Source organism: Aquarana catesbeiana, linkage group LG01 (genome assembly GCF_042186555.1).
Source record: "Aquarana catesbeiana isolate 2022-GZ linkage group LG01, ASM4218655v1, whole genome shotgun sequence".
Classification (NCBI taxonomy): domain Eukaryota; kingdom Metazoa; phylum Chordata; class Amphibia; order Anura; family Ranidae; genus Aquarana; species Aquarana catesbeiana.
The window spans coordinates 235,504,803-235,525,108 of NC_133324.1; the positions used below are offsets into that span (position 1 = coordinate 235,504,803).

Genomic DNA, 20,306 nt, shown 5'->3' on the forward strand with positions numbered 1-20,306 from the left:
TCTAATCAGACATTTAGCGATTACAATAATGCATAATATAACACTATTATATATTATACATACTAATCAAGTGTAGATTTTCATTTTTGACTGGAATTCCACTTTACCATGCCAGTTATCAAATGGTTAAGATGATTCCCAAACAAATGACAAAGACCAGTTATTTCTATACATAAACTATTCTTTAATGTCACATTTTCTGACAATTGTACATGGATTACATGATCTGCAATAGATGTGGTCAAAAAAGGCAATGATAATGTATGCTTCAGTCTTATTTTTTCCTGTTATAACAGTAAATGTAATAAACACAGAGGTTGTCATTAACATTTACACAATTCACATCAGATTGATGACATCTCAAAGTACTCCTTTTAAAGGATAGCAATCATCAATAAAATATTACATTTCAACTAATACTCTGGCACAATACTTCATATGTCTTTAATAGAAAAAAAAAAGGGAAGAACATCATAAAAGTGGGTATATGTCTTTTAGCTCTCAATCACTGTATCAGAGCAGTTCCTTTTCCCATCTGTGACGGGATAAATAAATGTGGTATTGGTAAATGATAATTTTGCAGGACTGAATGTACCAACCGGGTGTGTAATAAGATACCTCAGTGTGCAGGATTTCAGTCAACCACATAAAACAATAAAAAAAATATATATCAATACTAATAAAACAAAATCATTCACTAGAGACATATCCCCAAACCAAATGGCATCTGCATGATTCTGGACAGAAAAGCTACGGTCAAGTAAATCATGGGTGCTGAACATTCAATGCTTATGCTACTGCTAGCCTACAGCCTCTGTCTCAGTTGGCAGAGCATGTAGGATACAGAACAGCCAGAGCAACTTCAGCAATGAACAGAAATTTCCCTTACCAGTTGATGGATTATTGGTCTCCGTTACCAGAGGGCGTCTCTTGCCAGGGTTTCAAGTATACCAGCGTCTGCAGTGATTCCTTCCTTTTAATGTACTTTCTGATCCTTGCCAGACAGTGGGGGAAAGATCAAGCAGACTTGGAAAATTGAGCTAATATGGCCAGGAATGCTAAACACTATAAAGTGGGCCCAATAAACAACTGCAAAGGCTGCCTTTTTCTCATATCCAGTCAGTAAATTGTGTGTCTATTTGAAATGTGGTCTAAGTAGCATCTTCTGCATGCCTTTCACAGGGACATTGAGTTGTGCTAGGTGATATCAGCAGGTTTGACACACCTGCCTGCTACAAAACTGGAAAGTGCAGTGTGAATAGCAAGCTTGTATGAAACTTTGAGCAAAGTTTTGAAAAGATTTCTGCAATCTTCGAGCAGCTTTCTACAGGCCTTTAAAAGCACCCTTCAGCTCCATTTTAGAAATGTTATATACAGATCTTATTGGGAATGCCTGATTGTCACTTTTAACAAGCTGTTAGCAAGCTTCCCACAAACTTTAAGTAGTGCCGATGCCTGCTAGAAGCTTGTTTAAAGTGGCAATCTGCACTCCCATTAGGGATCTGTGTTCAACATTTAAAACTGGAACTGAATGGTATTTTAAAAGCTTGATAAAAGCTCTGAAAATTTGTAAAATTTGCTCTCATACAAGCTGAAACCTGTGTGAAACAGGCCTAACATGATTTGAAGAGGGACAATAAAGTAGTACTGTATTTCATCTAAAAAAATTACAGCTTTCATTACCAAACAAAAGTTAGTCCCTTTTAAAGTTCCTAATTTGGAAATTGATTGCTATCACTAATACTGTCTACACACAATAAATTGCTTTTCAATTCAATCACAATTTTATGTTGTGGATAAATAAATCATTTCCCTGCAAACTGCCATCAGATTAAAAAAAAAAAAATCATCATCAAGAAAGAAAACTCTACTATCGATTTATCTGTGGGCACCTTAAGAACTTCCCAATATATTTGCACATGTAGTAGCATGTGTCGAACATGCATTAACATATGTTTTCACAGGTTAATGCACATTTTCTGTGATTTTGAGGTTGAAATAACATAAAAATAAATAACAAATAAAAGATAAAAGAAAAAGTATAAAGAATGCTAGTTATCATGCACTACAAGCTCCTGAAATGCACTTAAATGTAGAAAAAAAAACTGCTTATGTTTTCACTGCTATGCAGCACATTAATCTAAATACCCAACAAATACATTCATTTTTTACTACCCTGGCGATTACCTATAGTAAAAAACAAAACAAAAAAAACATACATTAGAACAGGAAGGTGTAGTTTGTGTTTATCAAACCCAATATCAAATATCTCCAGAAAGGACCATCTAGATTGATTTCATCAGATGTAGGAGTTGAGTCTTGTACTCTGCATTACAATTGGCTAAAGAAAAATAAAAAGATGCTGCAACAAACCAGTGTATTATAGGGACTTTTTAATGTGTAATATAATGTATATCGTATGTGTGAACTGTCTGTAACTACATATGAATCTCCACATAGATTAGTCAGTAGTAAAGAAACTGTACTTTATTTAATAATTTGGTGCAAACTGTAGTGGTGCTCGGTAACATAGCAAAGAAATGACAGCTTTCATTAGTCTCGCTACATTAACTGTTAATTCTACCTCTAAAAACAATTAATTGCATGTACTGAAAACATTACAAGGCAATATCTAATTCAAACCATGTGACTGCATGATCTTCCACTGCACTGAAGCTTGTTGTGCCCGAGCCTGCATACACCTGACAATTTATGCAGCAAACACCCACTTGGCACTAAATTGAAAACGTCTAAGAGCGTAGGGGAAGCATGTGTTATAATGCACTATATGACAAACGGAAGAAAGATCTCATCAAATAGCTGGAATCTTTCATTATTTTGCACAATTATTTTAGAGGCTAACTTAATTATCTTGTGTGTCAATATTTCTAATATACATGCCTTCCATTTGGCAGGAATTCACAGTTTGGAACGATCATATTTTTATACAGCATAATTCATCACAAAGATACCATTACAACTCTTGTAATTTATTTTGGGGCTATAACATTCTAGGGTCCGAGATCAAAACCTCTGAATGTTCTTAAAATAGTGCAAGCTTCTTTATTTTGATGTAAAAGTCGATTCAAATAGCAGGAGACAGAGAGGAGAGTAACCACATCACATATTGTATGTATCCTTTACTGTGTACCAGTAATTCCATCTGAAAGCTGTGCATTCTATTAATGTCACATCAGCTTCAATAATGAATTCAAACAATTAGGCATATCCTGCATTAAACAATTTTCACCCATAGCGTGGGAGCGGCCATTAGACAGATTATTATCTTAGCCTCAGGCTCCTTTCACATAGGGTGGATTCCGTTGCAATCACCAGGGGATTAGCTAATAGATTCCCTACTGATCGGAGCACAGTGGGCGGATGACACATCTGTGGTCGCCCAGTTTCTGCTGAGTGGACACAGACAGAGCCCGCTCTGCTCTGTGGGCGGCTGGTAGTAAATGAACTTCGCGGTCCGTTTACACTGGACTACCCTCCAATCCACTCCGCCTAAACAGAAGAGGCTGGATCCCCTTAGATTTTTTTTTTTTAGCGGACTGGATCGGACCCGAAGGTAGGCAGGTGCAAGTGGACACAATTCTGTTTACACTCACCTGTCCAAAGGAATGCATGGACCTTCTGACCAAGCCCGTCTGAAAAACTGACAGGTGGACTTGATTGTGAATGGGATCTAAAAGGTAGATACACATAATACAACTTTTGTTGTTCAATTTCCTTTAGCCTTACCTTCAACTATGTAGTGCAAGGGCTGGCCTGATTGCATACAATTTGAAAGTGTTTAGGTTTTGGTAAATCTAAAGGAAAGTTGTACAATAAAATTGTATGGTGTGTAGCCAGCTTTAAACTGCAGTGTTGTCACTAGTTGGAGCCAGTATTGGTTTGATTTACCAAATAAATACTTCTACATATAGATGCCAGGTATATATCATTTTGCAGTACACAATAAGCTGGGGTAGTTAGATAAGCAATGGTTGTTTAACTTCATGGTTACAGTTTATTGAGTTTTGAATATGTGATATTAAATCTTTCTCTTCCCAGGTTGGGAATCACATTCAGTGATATCCTGCGACACTACTTAGATGAGGGAAACTAGCTACAGAGAGGGAACTGGAGCTAGAAAATGCTACTAGATGTGAGAATCATAACTTGGTCTCTCCTGCTTTCTTTATACACCATCCCTAAATGCTCTAAGTGCAAATATAATCCCAATAAGCTATATGAATAACCAATAATCTGTAAACATATCCCATTACAGTGCAGTTTTCCCCACAGAGCACTACAAAATACAGGTATCATAAAACATTATCTGAAGTGCCTTATTTAAAGTGGTACTTGGCAGACCAAGTTATTGCATGCATTTAAAGCTCAACTCCAGGTTTCTTATGACTAAAGTGGAACAAAACTCCAAAAAGGGAGTTTGTTTCATGTTAACACGTGGGAATTTTGTTTGTTTTTTTAATTTTGCCTGAAAGTGGTTGTTAAGCTACTACTATAAAAAAAAAACCTCCCATCCCCTCTGTAACATAACAATGTGTGTCCCTGTGCCTGTGTTATATAAAAAATATGCTGATCTGTATCTATATCAGAGCAGATTTTGGCGATCGCGCAACTCCTCGGCTCTCTCCGCTGTCTGGCTGACAGCTCCAGTGGGTGGGGCCGAGCACTCCCGATGACATCAGTCGGGAAAGAGGGGAAGAGAGGAGAGAGCCGAGGAGTCACGTGAACGCCAGGAGATGCTCTGATATAAGGTAGAAATTGGTATCTATTTTATAGAACACAGGCACAGAGACACATATTATGTTACAGAGGGGATGGGAGAATTTTATAGTAGTTATGAGAGCAGCAGGAGGGGAGGGGGTGGATACTGACATGAGAAGAAAAGCGGGAAGGGGGGAGGATAGAGAAGGCTTGAGCGGGGCTGCGGATGACGGAGGCACGTAAACGGACTATGGTATCAGGACTCAGCAGCCACGATAAACTGGTCAGTTTACAAGGGGGAGGGTATAGCCAGGCAGGATCAGCCAGGTTTTGTAGGCGATAGAAGGGGCCAAATTACACAGCACAAGCACTGTGCTGTATAATATGCTTTAAGGGAAACAGGATCTGTTTTTTTTGTTTGTTTTTTTTAAGGTTAAACACTTGAATTTTTTGCTCTGCACCTAGCCCTGCATCTTCCTGGGATACCTACATCACATCTCCTAGACAGCTGCAGGATCAGCACACAGAGCGGCCAAAGAGGGATAGGTGGGAGGGGCAGGGGGATTTAGCACATCATCAGAGCTGGCTGCCTAGACTTTGAAGAAAACCAATATGACAGCATGGGACACCCCAACAGAGGATCGCAGAAAAAAAACTCTGGATTCGCTGGGGGGGGGGGGGGGGGGGGGGTTAGAGCCACTTTAAATAGTACTTTAACCAAGCTGGTTCAAACAAATTATTTTCCTCACTAACAGATACACCCGCTGGGGATGCTATTTAAATTGTATGTAGCATCAGCTACATAAAGTATGCATTTATTGTGTTCCTGCGGTGGGATGGGGACTTCATCAATGACTACAGGGCTTCTGCTGCTTGATTGAGGTGGAGAAGTGGACGGATGATGTCACAATCTCCACCTGTGAAATTCGATTTTGCTCCAGGAATGGGAGGTCCCCATCCTGCTTCTGGAAGCCAGTAATGTAAACTGTATGTAGCTGATATAATTCTGTTTTGTAGTGTTCCCAACAGGCACATCTGTTAGTAAAGCAAATAGATCATCTGGACCAGCTTGAAGTAAAAAAACATGGAGTTAGGCTTCAAACAGATTCAATATCCTTCAGATTTGTCAGAACTTTCTAGCACAAGGCTACTAAAAAAAGTATTTAAATTTATATCCAGTCTGGTACTACATTATCCAGTCACACTACAAGATTAGTCTTTTTAGATTTACCAACAGAGAACATTACGTGTGGCCACTTCACTTCTAACATAAATTGCTAGAAAATATAAAAACATGCAAATAATTTAAGGAGATTCCACCTTAGTATAGTTTTGTCCACTACTTGGATATCTTCTTGTAGTTGGTTGCAAGTCCCTAGGTTCTCCTTTTGAACTAAGAGCTTTCATTGCAAGGCACAGCCAGTTCAGCCATGTAGCAAGACTATTCCACTGGCCGAAAAACTGAAATCTTCTTTGAAATCTAAAGCCTGAGTTTAAGTTGGTCACTGAGTAGGGAATGTAAATAAACCTGAATATTTTACCTTATGCAGAATCTGCCTTCTTCTGTGCCAAGTATATTGGAAAGTGAATTTTGCATACTTAAAGCCGATCTCCAGCTTTAGTTTCAGTTTAAATAGAACCATTTCCTTCGCCAACATGTGTGGACGCTGTATTTGCTGTCTAAACTGTATGTAGCTGAGGCCGAAGCCAAGGCTTTAGCGGTGGTCCGGGTGTGAGACAAGACCTTTTTGTCTCACACCCAGAACAAAGCACCGTTGGTCTGAGCGGTGCTCAGCCATTTATAGGCAGCTTTGCATTCTATCAATTACCTCATTGATAGAATACAAAATTTTCTATGAATGGCTAAGCGCTGCCCAGACAGATGCTATTTTGTCCTGGGTGTGAGACAGGAAGGTCTCTGCTTGCACCCGGAACATAGTGCTGTGCATTGTATATAGCCTCAGCTACATACAGTTTATACAGCACATCCAGCAGCATCACATGTTAGCAAGGGAAATAGTTTGGTCAGAACGAATTATGTAAACTGAAACTAAAGCTGGAGATAAGCTTTAAATCAAATACCGGAACTTCTTGCAGTCCCTGTACAGAAGGAAGGAAGAATCAGAACAAGATACCATTTAGGCATGTTGCAGTTCAAGTAGTATGTTGACTGGAAGAGAGAGCAGAGTAAAAGAGAGATGAGCTTACGAGTGTGCTGTTCCTCCTTTCACTGTCCAATCACAGGGTGGGGTGGAGAGGAGAACGTAAGAAAAAGTAAACTACAGTAAAGAAGGGATAAGGTCTACTTCCCTGCCAAATAAGGCTGTTCTGTGGGGCAGAGCTGTGTAAATTGAAGGACTGGATGTCGAGAAATGCATATCTATGGCAAATACATCAGCTCTCGGATATGGAATTCATCTGTGTATTTAGCCATTTGGCTGGAGTTCAGCTTTAAGCATCATATCATGCAAAATACATCAAGGCCTTCTTCAATTAAAGAAATGTAAGGAGTTTGCCTGTAAATTAATAAAATGTCGTTAACAGACATCCTTTTGCACAGGCTGCCATCTTTTGATGATCAGCGCATGAAGCTGAACATTGATCATCCTTTTCTAAACAACAAGGTTGTTTAAAATTGAAGGAAAGACACAGAATATTCTGCCATGTTGCTACATAAAAATTAAAGCTCAATTCCAGCTAGATTTACGTAAAAAAAAAATGGGATCAAGTGGAAGTATGGATAGAACCCCTTTTTAAGGCTTTTATTGTGTTCACTGGAGAAATTTGCTTTTACTTTCTGACCAGACAGGTAGTGATGGGAATTCTCTCGGGCAGGGACACACACTGTATTAAAACTTCTTACCAGTAACATGGGGGAGGGTTAGAACCTCTGGGGTTTTTATAGACACTACTCTCCTCATATTTTATCCTGTTGTCACAGATGCAGAAGTCCCTAATGGAGTCACAGACAGCAAACAAAATAAAAGCAAAAGTATTTACTCTTCCAAAGTCTATCCAAAACTAAAAGGAAAGTTTTGACTGGAGTTGTGCTTTAAAATATATGTGCCTCATTTCGTAAAGTACTGATACCCTTAAAATCTAGCAACAAAAATGGTGGGATGTCACACTCTGACCACTAAAAGGTTTGTTGTAAATATACATACATTATCTGGAACTCCAGTATTAGCTTGGTAAGCAATGTCTAATGGTCAGGGAAATCAATATGAGCCAACAGGATTGACCACAAAGTTCCATCGTTCAGGAGTAAGAGGGTCTCTTGAGGTCATAAAGTTATCAACGACATTACACAAACTTTGTCCAATGCAAAAATAAGTACAAATAGATTCCAATTTAATGTATAGAGTAGGAGACTGAAAAATCTCAATTACCAGCATCCAATACACATTGTTAAAAAGGTTAAAAAGTCCTGCTTCGGGGTCTACTACTACCTTAATTATATAGGTGTTACTCTGTTCCTCTGGAAGGGCTCGAATTACTTGACCTTGGGGGTTAAGCCTAAGAAATGAGTGTACTCTTTTTAGCCACAAAGTCCTTGTCAATATTAAAAGAGAGCTGGGCCTTAAAGTTGGAGGAATAGTAAATAAATGAAGCTGGTATGCTAAGTACGTACAGAAGAGACTTTTCTGACTAAGAGCACACTCATTGTGGTATCTAGAGAGGGCAATAGAATGTCTGACAGATTCACATTACCTTGGTCATTTTTAATGGCTTGGGTGCATTTTTGTATGTTTACACAAAGTCATTATTGATCGTTATGGAAGATGCATTTGACGTGACATCATAACGTCGCTCCCAGGCATCTGAGGGTCATAGAGATGACCGGGGACCACCTGGTCATCAGAAATCTATATGGTAAACTTCTGCCAGCGGCCAATTCATTCTTTGGCTCACTGATCGCACGGGCCCTTAGTGTGATGCACAAAAGACATCACACTAAGGGCTCGTTCACATATGTGCATTACGGTAACATATGGTAAAACACACAGTTTACTGTATCACAGCATATATGTTTTGGTGCACTGCAATGCCATTTATTTATGATAGCACACCAACACACCTCCACAATGCACTGGTGTACTGCAGTGCACCTCACCCACAAAAAATGCAGCCTTCAAGCTGTGAGCATTCCTGAAAAGCAGAAAGGTGTGAACTGTGACTTTAGGTGTGTTCACAGTATCTTAATTTCTTTTTCATCTACTTTAAAACACCAAAGAGACACATAAAGAGGTTGAAAACCACTTTATGGCAGCTTTTCACAGCCACGCAGCATTTTTGCTAGAAGTGCAACTAGCCCGCACGAAAACCACTTTCCCATAGACTTCCATCTTCTTAAAGTGCAAAGATGCAACATGAAGGAGTTTTGGATCGCTTTCTGAAAACATATCAAAACCGCAGGTCCTCACAGAAGTCTATGGGAAAGGGCAGCTAACCCTAACAAAAACTGCAGGTTTAGCAGAAGTGCAGCGGGGCACTGTGAAGCCGCTCTAAGAGAAAACAACCTAGTATAACCATTTAGGGGTTGTTTCCCAGAATACATGGGTTAATGTGTACTGTGTCAACATACATTGCTTTGCACTGCATTTTTGACTGAATCATTTTGGACTGGTGTGAGTGGCAAACTTCAGGTCAACACACAAAATGCAGCACACAGGAACCCTTTACGATGCAACACCTTGGTGGGGACAAGCTCTATACAAAACAAGGGCCTGCCTGATGTCTATGCGTTCTGCCTACACTGGAGAAAGCAACAAATTGTGTGACAATACATCTGGAAGGAGCTTATAGACAAAGAACAGAGGTCTATAATGTAGGAATACAATCAATGAAGCAGTACAAGCTGACAAAAGGTTCCACCTATAAAAGTTCAAGTTTTACTTCACATATAAAAGAAGCACTTAAAACATTAAAAACGTACCTGGATTGTAAAATGGGTAGTTGGGGCACCATCGTAAAGGTAGAGAATTTTTTAAAGGAAACATATTCCAACAGAAACAGGGGGGTGGTTCCAAATATCCCTCTGAAAATGGTAGTTACATGTCTGTCATGCTGATCCTCCTGACTTTAACAATTATAAAAAGTATGCAGCAAGTAAAAGCAATGTCTGGTCAGGACACTAAAAAATTATTCAATCCTTAGATCAGCATGACAGCCAGGGAAACTAGTGGTTTCCGAAGGAGGAGTCAGTAATGGTAGCCTTCACTTTCTCTAGGCATAGGTTTCCTTTACAATGGTTACAAAACAGACTAAGAGGTTTTTAGGCTGAACTCCGGGTATTTATTTATTGTTTTCCCATACATGGGGCTGGGTCTGCACTGCAGAGGTTAACTGCTCGTTGTTGTCTCGGGGATTGAAGAGCGGAGATAAACTTAACTAATCCTCCCAGCACAAGACTGGTCCCCGCAAGTCCTGCCCCACCTGTGGTCTAGCGGTCCTGTGCGGTGGACTGGAACGTCTGGTCCAGTCCATTGCATGGCTCATGGGGGAGCTCCATTAGCCGTTGCAGCGGAGGATCGGGTGAGTATACAGCTTTCAGGTCAGATCTTGACAAAACGAGCAGTTTATCCATGCAGTGCAGGCACAGCCCCACTGCATGGGGAAAAAAAATACCCAGAGTTCAGATTTAAGGATGAATTTCAGAGAGAGATCCAAACTCCAATTAATATACTCCACTGAAATATAATGACATTATTTTTCATGCTACTGGTTTAAGTACCTGAATTTGGCTTGGTACCAGACTGCACAGTAAAAGGCAGACTGGGAAGGCAGCAGGGCAGCATTAGGTGCTCATCAGGTATGCTGCATGCAAATATGCTCACTAGAATTATGCTGACAGGAAGAGGACAGCAAGTAGACGTCTCTTGCTTTTTCTTTATTGTCCAATCACAGGCTGGGGGCAGGAAGTGACAAAGCTGAATAGCTTAACTGCAGTAGTAAATATCCAGGTTTCCTATCTGGCTGTGCTGTGTGGTTGCGTAAACCTCAGGACTGTATGGACATGCGTACAAATCCTTTGGCAGGCAAGTTGGTTCCCATATACGCATTTCAACTATGTATTTAACAGTTTTCCAGGAGTTTAGATTTCAGCTTAGTGAGCAGGACCATGGCGTGCTATACTAAACTTTATATGTCAGATAAATACATTCACTGAATTTGCAGTAAGACTATTCACATTCATGTTTTAATTCCTTGCATTTCCAAACAACAATTTTCAGCAGGCAAGGCGATAGAAAATTGTGCTCAATTTATAACTGAGCTAACATTCTTTGTACTTTGAACAAGATTACTTGTCATAAATATTCCTCATCAGTTTTTTAAAACTGTGCTCTTGGGTGAGGTTAACAACAACTGATGCAAAGTCTAAAAACCTGCTACAGCAACCAATCTCATTTCTGCTCATTTTAACAATATAGGGCAGCAAATTTAATACACTGCCTGACTCGTTGCCCATCATTATAGGCACAGCTTCCAAGATTCTTTATATATTTTTTGCAGTGCTACCAGATTCAAATGGTGAAAAAACTCAAATGGTGCAATGCCTTCAAGCCAAGCTACAGAAAAAGAGCAAAACTATTTCAAGCATGGTTGTAACCTTGTATAAATGTAAGAAAGCTTACACAAAACGGTTTCAAAATAAGCTTGTGTCACTCTTTTAGTATCTTTACAGTGGGGATTTCTTGGTTTTGGTCAATAATAATAGAAAAGCAGTACCTTTTAAAAGCTGCTGTACAAACGAAACAAATACAGCATAAAAAAATGTTGTTTAAACCTTGCACAGTATCTCTAAATACAACAAACTATCCAATATTCATAATAGCCACATTTATATCTCAACATTATTCAGCAATTCAAATTTATTATACTGATGGTATCTAGAAATGAGCGCACAGGGCACACTACTAGCAAATGAGAGCATGAACAGTTTGATGTAATCGTAGCAGTTAAAAAAAAAAATTATAATAATATAGCTACATGGCTTGAGATCCACTAACTGTCATTAAACTAAAATTACCAAGAGCTATGGAAAAGCATGCTGGGTAACCGTAGGCTACCCACTCAAAGTTATTAAAAAAAAAAAATTATGATGCAATTGTTAGCCCACTTTTTTTTTTGCAAATACCTATTCAAAGTTTAAAAAAGTATATTAGAGTGCGTAGTTTTGTTTTTGACAAATCATTCCACTGCACTTGCAGCAAAGGAAATCATTTCTGGCAAAATCCAACAAAAAAAATGAAAATTCTCTCCTTAAAACATGACAGTTCTAAGAAAAAAATTAACTCATTATTTTGCAAAGTTGTTAATATTAAGGTGTGATGTTAAAATAAAGCAATTGTCCAATCAAAGTACTTTTGCATTTTGGGGTGAAAGTGACAATTTGGACTTATTGGAAAAACTAAAACCTCAAATCAGATGATTTGATATCTTATATGGGTGGAAAAGCCTAATAATCTCAACTCTTCATATAGTAAAATGACAGGCTTATTAGGTGCAAATGAACAGTGAAGCTGATATCCAATGAACAACGGCAGCGCTATACTGGTGCGGGCTCAGAGGACGATCTGTGTTATTATAAAGAAGGCATCTTAAAATTCATGTCCATTATAGCTGGAATTCACTAGCTGATCTTTAAGTGGCAGGACTGTGGCAACATGAATAGTCTTTCATATGGCTAAGGGAACTGCCATCATCATTTTTAATCCATGCCGCATTTCATTGGTTTTCAGTTATCTGCTTAGCTAAATATTATTTCTACTCACAGAACAGCTGCCTCTACTATGAGTAGCTTACAGATACACCAAGGCCACCCGTAGAAAAGAGGGCAGTTAAAAGTGAAGACACAATCTGACATACCCATGGGGCAAGCCCACTGGAAAGCACTCAAAATACCTGCAAGCATAGTTGAGCTTACAAATACTATCAAAGGAGAGGTTGGAGTGGGGAGCAGGAAGTGGTACTAGTTTGTCAGTGGGAGGTGACTGACAAATTTTGACCAGACCAGGCGACTGTTGACTCACATCGAAGGGTAGCTTAAAATCCAGCTCAAGTGGTTATGGCTTACATAGCACATCTTACAATCTACACTGCTACATAATTAATGAAAATGCATAAGCCTATACATAAGAATATATCAGTCAAGTTTGTACATATAAGATGAACCGCTAGCACGGTTATCACTGGGAGGTTTGTAGAAGAACTCCAGTGCAACTGAAAATCTTATTACGGTTTTAATACAAGTAGCTGTTGATTTGACACTTTTGCCTGTGTTGCAATGGGTAAGAAGATAATATGCGGTCCAGAATCTAACAGTGTAAACATATCACCTCCATGACAGGAGTAACAAATTAAATCTCTGCATCTATGCTAATTTACAGGCATGGAGGACACCATAAAAGCTAGCAAGTATTCACAGAAAAGATTGTAGCTTTCCTTTAAAAAAAAAAAATTTGGTTGGGTTATGTTGCCATATTTCAGTCACATAGTGCTATGCAGAGTTCTCCTTTAAACGAGCTACGAGTACTAGAATTAGCAGATTAATCGATTCAAAGTGTGGGGGATAATGGAAATACATCTGTGGAAAAAGTGAGCTTAATTAAAGTCCTTATTACTGTGGGCTTATATTCATGGAATCTACAAGCATCAGTCATCTGAAGAGCATAAAGGCAATATGGTAAAAAAAAAAAAGCAGCAATGACTGGAAAGAGTCAGCATTCTATGAGTAAGTTTTAATCTCAGGAATTTGTCCTTGTAGGTAGGTGTGTTTTGCCAAAACAAACCCACATTCCACTCATTTTTGATCTAGAAATTGGTTAAGCCAGTCTGGTAAGGTCCTGTATTTGGTGCACACAGCTCAAAAAAAAATGTGTTACAGGAACCTTTTGGCAAAACACACCTAAAGAAAAAAAGAACACAATGAAGCACCTGCAGAAGAATGTAACTGAAAAAAAGAGTGCAATATTCACCTTGTGGGGCCCAGAGCACAGAGGGCAGAAACTAGGCCTCACAGTAATAATGTACTTTCTGGCTGAAGGTAGGCTGTGACTGTAAAGGCACTTTAAGGAAATGCTTAACTAAGGTCCTGCTATAGTAAAAGTGCACAACTTGAGCCTTTTAAGCAGCAGCCCCCTCCCACTGAGAACACTGCATTTATCCAGTGTTAAAAGGGGGCCACATTTTGCAGAGTTAAGCAACAGGTGACATAAGGCCTTACTCAGCAAGGGTCAGTTTGAAGCAAGATAAATGAACCCAACAGCCTTGCCATTCCCAAGAAGCAGAACAAGTTAAACATTAACCATTTGTAAAGTGCATCTCTAAATTTTCACTGTGTATCGCTGCATTTTTGTGACTGGCACAACATTCCGTGATCAATAGATCCTTAAATCAGCATCAGTCACACCTCCATGACTCGTTACAATTGGCACTAGGCATTATACATTTTGTCCATTCAATACTCATTTCTGGCTTCCTGCTCTCTAAAGAAAGTCTTATGACAAGAAAGAAAAAGAAAGCACCATTATATTATGTGAGAAAGCTAAGAGTGTAGATATTCACATTTTAAACATCTCCACATTAGCATGAAAAAGTTAAATGAATACAGAGGTTTTTTTATGGTCTAGTTAGAAACGGTTATCATTGTCACAGTCTGCACTGTGAAGAAAGGAATTGTTCCCGTTGTAATGCAAGCAATCACCTTATTACTTTGTGTTGCCAGTGAACTAAGGTGCACTCAGTGGACTCTCAATACCTTAAACAGGGAGCACTATAAAAGAGAAGAATAGGCCAGCTTATTTGTAGTCTGTGTTGTGGACTCTACACAGTCAAACTGTAGAGTTAAAGATGTGTCATCGTGAAGAAAGCGCTGATCCAACATTTGGGAGATTCAGAGAGGACTTGAAGGAAGGGTTTCCAAAATCTTCTGATTTGTAATCTTAACGGTTTATGGATTTCAGACCAATTATTTAAATGGACACAGCCTTTAAAAGCCAGGTCTTATACGTTCCATCTCGTCTTCACATTTCTTTTGCCTTTTCTCAGTCTTAGATTCTACAGGGAAAAGAAAAAAGTTAATTAACACACTCTAATGACAGATGTCTAAAGTGGACCAGAACTTGAAAAAGTGAAGATCTGCTATCATAGGGCCATTTCATAGGGGTGACAATGTGGCAGTAAAAACGGGCAGTTGATCCACACACTCTTACCATCTCGGTCAATGGGACTCTACTGCAATTGTGAGCACAAAATTTCCCTTGGGGGTTGCCACCAAAATACCTGGCAGCTGCTGCTGTACAGCAGGGTGGTAGAGACAATGCCCTGTGTTAAAGAGACCTTTGAGGGAATATCTAAACAGTTTAGTCCTAAAGTGGAACTTGACAAAACAACGTGATAAAAAAAAATAATGTTCTTTAGAAAGGAACATACATTCCACATTAATAATTATGCTACCAAAATTAGTGTGTGCAACTGCCTCTGGCATTGCTCTGGTTTCTTCCCTGATTTACCCTGTGTCCTGGTGACCATTATCAATGAAAGTGAAAGAAAATTGCAAATTTTAGGTGTTCACCAGAACAGAAATAGAGAGGAAATCTTACAATGCAGGCAATAGTTCTAGTGATCACCAGGGATTTTCTCTCACATCATGTGGTGGCTATGGGACAGGAAGTGAAGGGAAATCTTCCCAATGGGACACAGAAGTCAATAAGTACCTGAAAGTGCTCATAACCATCTCTTACTCAAAATGAAAAAAAAAAAAAAAAAAAAAAAAAAAGTTTTGCAGGTTTTTGCCTTCAGCTCTAAGTTAATGCCTTCAGTTTTCTTTGGGCTGCAAAATGACCCTTCGCCTGTTCCCTGATGCAGTTTGTTAGCATTATCAACAGGCCCCAATGCCCTCTGTAAGACACAACACCAAGGGGAGATTATTAGAAGAGAATCAAAGCCTGGAATCTATATGGAGCCTGCAGAACTACAGTGGTTATAGAACATCCACACACCCCTGTAAAAATGCCAGGTTTTTGAGATTTTGTAAAAAAAATAGATAAATCAAACCAAGATAAAATCACTTCAGAATTTTCCTGACCTTTAGGCCTCGTTCACACCATGGTGCAGAGATGTCAGTTTTTCTGCATGCATTCTGCAAGGGCACAAAAAAACAAATTGTTCTCGATGTGTCCTGTTCACAACACAACACTGGTATCATGTACAGATTTTTTTGTACACGGTAATCCGTAACATGTATGCAGTTTTTAGCATAGGGGAAAAAAACGAACATGACATCAACATTGGTGTGAATAGGGCACATAACTAAAGCGCATGAAAACTGATGTGCGTGTACATTAAAACTGATGTGAAACTGATGTCTCTGCAAGTGAGATCTGCGTGGTTTTCCCATCAGTTTTCATGCATGTATGGGGTGTGAACGATGTATCTGACCTATACTCTACAATTCAATTAAAAAAACATCAGTGACATTACCAAGACCTGAACAATCCTCCCAAATTGAGATACAGTATATCACAAAAGTGGGTACACCCCCCACATTTTTGTAAATATCTTTTCATGTGACAACACTGAAGAAATGACACTTTGCTACAATGTAAAGTAGTGAGTGTACAGCTTGTATAACTGTATAACAGCGTATAACAGTGTAAATTTGCTGTCCCCTTAAACTCAAACATACAGCCATTAATGTCTAAACCACTGGCAACAAAAGTAAGTACACCCCAAGTGAAAATGTCCAAAGTGTCAATATTTTGTGTGGCCACCGTTATTTTCCAGCACTGCCCTAACGCTCTTGAGCATGGAGTTCACCAGAGCTTCACAGGTTGTCACTGGAGTCCTCTTCCACACCTTCAGACCTTGCGCTCCTCCACCTTCTGTTTGAGGATGCCCCACAAATGCTCAATTGGGTTTAGGTCTGGAGACATGCTTGGCCAGTCCATCACCTTTACCCTCAGCTTCTTTAGCAAGGCAGGGGTCATCTTGGAGGTGTGTTTGGGGGTCATTATGATGGAATACTGCCCTGCGGCTCAGTCTCCGAAGGGAGGGGATCATGCTCTGCTTCAGTATGTCACAGTACATGTTGGCATTCATGGTTCCCTCAATCAACTGTAGCTCCCCAGTGCCGGCAGCACTCAGACCATGACACTCCCACCACCATGCTTGACTGAAGGCAAGACACACTTGTCTTTGTACTCCTCCTGGTTGCTGCCTCACACGCTTGACACCATCTGAACCAAATAAGTTTATCTTGGTCTCATCAGACCACAGGCCATGGTTCCAGTAATCAATGTCCTTAGTCTGCTTGTCTTCAGCAAACTGTTTGTGGGCTTTCTTGTGCATAATCTTTAGGAGAGGCTTCCTTCTGGGACAACAGCCATGCAGACTAATTTGCATGCAGTGTATGGTCTGAGCACTGCACTGACAGGCTGACCTCTCCACCCCTTCAACCTCTGCAGCAATGCTGGCAGCACTCATACATCTATTTCCCAAAGACAACCTCTGGATATGACACTGAGCATGTGCACTCAATTTCTTTGGTCGACCATGACGAGGCTTGTTCTGATTGGAACCTGTCCTGTTAAACTGCTGTATGGTCTTGGCCACTGTGCTGCAGCTCAGTTTCAGGCTCTTGGCAATCTTCTTATAGCCTAGGCCATCTTTATGTAAAGCAACAATTCTTTTTTTCAGATCCTCAGAGAGTTCTTTGCCATGAGGTGCCATGTTGAACTTTCAGTGACCAGTATGAGTGAGCGAGAACGATAACAGCAAAATTAACACACCTGCTCCCCATTCACATCTGAGACCTTATAACACTAACGAGTCACAAGACTGGGGAGGGAAATGGCTAAATTGGCACAATTTGGACATTTTTACTTAGGGGTGTACTCACTTTTATTGCCAGCGGTTTAGACATTAATAGCTGTGTGTTGAGTTATTGTGAGGGGACAACTGTTATACAAGCTGTACACGCATTACTTTACATTGTAGCAAAGTGTAATTTCTCCAGTGTTGTCACATTAATAGATATAAAAATAAAAAAATATTTACAAAAATGTGAGGGGTGTACACTCACTTTTGTGAGAATATATATATATATATATATATATATATATATATATATATATATATATATATATATATATATATATATATATATATACATACATACATACATACACACACACACATACATACATATACACACACACACACGGTATCAAAAACTGGTCCAGGAGGCAGCCAAGAAGCCTACAGAAGGAGCTGCAGGAATGTGGCAAATACTGGGTTTATACTACATGTGACAGCAATCTCCTGTATTGTTCATATGTCTTGGCAGTGGAATAGAGTGGCAAGACAGAAGCATTTTCTTACTAAAAAGAAAAAAAATTCAAGCACTGCTACATCTTGCAAAAACCTACATCAAGTCTGCCAAAAGCATGTGGGAAAACGTGCTATGGTCTGATGAAACCAAGATTGAACATTATGGTCATAATTCTAAAATAGAAACTTTGGCACAAATCCAAAACTGTGCATCACTAAAAAGACTCCATACCAGATGGATAACTGGCGGGAGGCGTGGCTGGGTGAAAATGTGAGAGGACGCGTGTAGCTGCTCCTCTGCTCCAGCTTCAGAAATCCTGTGTCCAGACGCGGAGCGGCGACTGAGGGGGAGGCGAAAAGCCATTGTGCGATGGAAGAGGCAAGCGGTGTGGTGAGAGAACACCGCGGCCCCCACACTAATACCCCGGACAGGTGGATGTGTGTAGGGCCCCCTCTCTAAGTGGTGGGAATACCACGGTGGTAAATCGTGTCTCTGCCATGGTGTTTCATCGGGGAGGACGTGCGCGGTGGTCTGCTAGTGGCACTGGGGACGCCGCTCCGGATGGCATGCCATGACGCTGATGTGGAGAGCGATTTGAAGGAGAGGTGAGAGCGGTTGGACAGTGCTGGAGATCAAGCAGCGAGGAGAGAGAGCACCGAGGTCTCCACTTTGTTGGGCCGGTGGGGAGGACGTGTATGGAGGCTCCCTGATGGATATCAGGAGGTGCGCTGTGCTTGATTGTTCCTTCACCCCAGTAGCCTATGAGGACATGTGAGGAAAACCCTCTGTGTCAGCTTGGATCATTACTGTGCTCATTTGAAGTGACAGTGTAGAAGGACAGTTGAAAAGAAGCGAGGAATGAAACTGAGACACCAAAAGATCCTGGGGAAATCCGAGTACATTAATATACTGGATAACCCTATGCTGGACATTATAGTTGCTGTGTGAGAGTCCCTTGATTTGTTATGCAAAAGGCCAATTATCTACATTGAATCAAAAAATACAAAGAGCAAAAGTGTGAATAAACAAGGGGCATTGTAGAACATTAATTGGTGGATGGATTTGCAGATCCCTTGAGAGGTGAATATCCTGTGATCCCTTTAAAGCTATACAGTGGCTTGCAAAAGTATTCGGCCCCCTTGAACTTTTCAACCTTTTGCCACATTTCAGGCTTCAAACATAAAGATATAAAATTTTATTTTTTTGTGAAGAATCACCAACAAGTGGGACACAATTGTGAAGTGGAACGAAATCTATTGGATATTTTAAACTTTTTTAGCAATTAAAAAACTGAAAAGTGCGTGCAAAATTATTCGGCCCCTTTACTTTCAGTGCAGCAAACTCACTCCAGAAGTTCAGTGAGGATCTCTGAATGATCCAATGTTGTCCTAAATGACTGATGGTGATAAATAGAATCCACCTGTGTGTAATCAAGTCTCTGTATAAATGCACCTGCTCTGTGATAGTCTCAGGGTTCTGTTAAAAGCGCAGAGAGCATCATGAACACCAAGGAACACACCAGGCAGGTCCGTAATACTGTTGTGGAGAAGTTTAAAGCTGGATTTGGATACAAAAAGATTTTCCAAGCTTTAAACATCCCAAGGAGCACTGTGCAAGCGATCATTTTGAAATGGAAGGAGTATCAGACCACTGCAAATCTACCAAGACCTGGCTGTCCCTCTAAACTTTCAGCTCAGACAAGGAGAAGACTGATCAGAGATGCAGCCAAGAGGCCCATGATCACTCTGGATGAACTGCAGAGAACTACAGCTGAGGTGGGAGAGTCTGTCCATAGGACAACAATCAGTCGTACACTGCACAAATCTGGCCTTTATGGAAGAGTGGCAAGAAGAAAGCCATTTCTCAAAGATATCCATAAAAAGTCTCGTCTAAAGTTTGCCACAAGCCACCTGGGAGACACACCAAACATGTGGAAGAAGGTGCTCTGGTCCGATGAAACCAAAATCGAACTTTTTGGCCACAATGCAAAACGATATGTTTGGTGTAAAAGCAACACAGCTCATCACACTCAACACACCATCCCCACTGTCAAACATGGTGGTGGCAGCATCATGGTTTGGGCCTGCTTTTCTTCAGCAGGGACAGGGAAGATGGTTAAAATTGAGGGGATGCAGCCAAATACAGGACCATTCTGGATGAAAACCTGTTGGAGTCTGCAAAAGACCTGAAACTGGGACGGAGATTTATCTTCCAACAAGACAATGATCCCAAACATACAGCAAAATCTACAAAG

The 20,306-nt window shown here is 40.1% G+C and overlaps 1 protein-coding gene across 1 annotated transcript in view; it reads right to left on the reverse strand.

Moving 5' to 3' along the window:
• Positions 1 to 839: 839 nt before the first annotated feature.
• The window catches only part of PTPN11 (protein tyrosine phosphatase non-receptor type 11), a 151,744-nt gene continuing 132,277 nt past the window's right edge, over positions 840 to 20,306 (reverse strand). Inside the window, exon 16 of the mRNA XM_073625934.1 lies at positions 840 to 14,778. The gene's annotated coding sequence lies outside the window, so the exon portion shown is untranslated. The remainder of the gene's footprint in view (positions 14,779 to 20,306) is intronic.